A 1,895-nucleotide genomic window follows, 5' to 3' on the forward strand; every position below is an offset into this window, starting at 1 on the left:
ATTTTCACTTTGGCGTATTTACGTTACATGATTCTTGACTTGGCTTATTAGGGTTTTTTACCCAAAATTATTTATAATAAAAAAATCAAAAAATAATTAATATATGTGTACTTAAATAAGGAAAGATTTAAAATTATTTAAACAAAATAAATAAATATATCCTACGAATAAAAAAATCATTGACTAATCGATTAATATATACTGGTAGTATAAATAAAAAACCATTAAATAAAAAAGAAATAGTATGTTTTTCTATTTTTTTTCATACCTAATGATTATTGACTACGATCCTATTAATAGTATCACTTATAGTAGATTATACGAAGAGAAAGTATGAAAAATAAAGACAAGAATTATAAGGCTATAAAAAGTTCCATTCAAGTTTGACAAGAATAAGACGGTTTACATAGAAATAGTTCTAATAGATGATAAGATTCATTGATTCATTTACTAGATTTTTTCAAGTAATGCTAAGTTCAATTTATAAATAGAGTTTAATTTTGATGCACTGATAGTGTAAAGCGTTTTACATAGTCGTGCAATCACATCCGTTCTTTTGGATGACCATTCACGCGGGCTAATAGCTTTTATATTTAATTTGTTTTGCAATACGATAAAATTCATTGTTCAATCAAGAATTATTTGACAAAAATATTTAAGAATGAATTGGTAGAAAGGAAAGTCTATGTTTTCTCAAATTTTGAGATCGAGAAATCAAGCGAAATATATCTTCTGATTGTACACACGTGCAAAATATCTTTTAAGATAGAGTCAGGTATAGTACATTTGGTCGATGATCGTAAAATTCTGGATAATCATTTTAATTTGCTTGCTCATGCTGATATATTGAAACAAATAAATGAACGATTTTACTTATTTGGTACGTAATTAATTTATATTAACCCACACAAAATTATTTTCCTTTTGATTTTAAGTTTTTCCAAAAAATTGTATAATAGCATCATTTTATCGATAACAAAAATTTTAACAGTTTATTTATGAAAATATTTGAAATTATATTGTGACTTTTTTTTAAAGGTATATCCTTTTATTAATATACTATTGTTAGTTTTATTGTTTAATATAAAATAAATCAGTAAATTCTTTTTATTTTATACACGTTCGAAGTTATAATTTTTTATATTATTCACTCATTTGTCCTTAATTTGGTACTTTTAATTCATTTTTTTTTTGTTAAATTAGATGTTATTAGATTCTTGATTAGAAAAGAAAAACTCATATCATGGTAAAAAATAGAGAGAAGTGACCAGTACATTGTGATTAATCTTCATGATTTGCAGTATGTAAAATTTTAATATGAATATTTCTTTAGGTTATAATTATGTGTTGTGATGCAAATTTTTTTTTTCTTTATATATTACTACTTACTCCCTTAATTCTCGCTTTCATTCAAAAATGAGAAAAAAATAAGATATACACTATGAGATCAATTTACAATCCAATTACTTGATCATCTATGTGATCACCAAGCAACCAAATACATAATTTATTCTCTAATTTATAATTTAACAAAGACATTGGTAAACATATTGGTTTCGCATTTATTTATATATTTTATTTATTTATGTTATATTTGTAATTGTATTATATCTATTTTTATCAATATATTATTTTTTAAAATATCGTTAGTGTTAGCACATTGTGTATTAAATAAATTAAATAATAGAAATACGTAACTATTTTCTTTTTCAGTCAAGATTAAGTAAAATACTGTAATTTAGACTTACAATATCAACATATTAATAACAAAATGAAGAAAAAAATGTAATATTATATCAAAAAATTTTTTTTAAATCATAATTGTAATTTATGATTGAAATCATAATTTAAATATTTTAAACGGGATAATTTCATTTAGAGAATTCATAATTCAA

The sequence above is a fragment of the Arachis ipaensis genome, chromosome B01 (genome assembly GCF_000816755.2).
Source record: "Arachis ipaensis cultivar K30076 chromosome B01, Araip1.1, whole genome shotgun sequence".
Classification (NCBI taxonomy): Eukaryota; Viridiplantae; Streptophyta; class Magnoliopsida; order Fabales; family Fabaceae; genus Arachis; species Arachis ipaensis.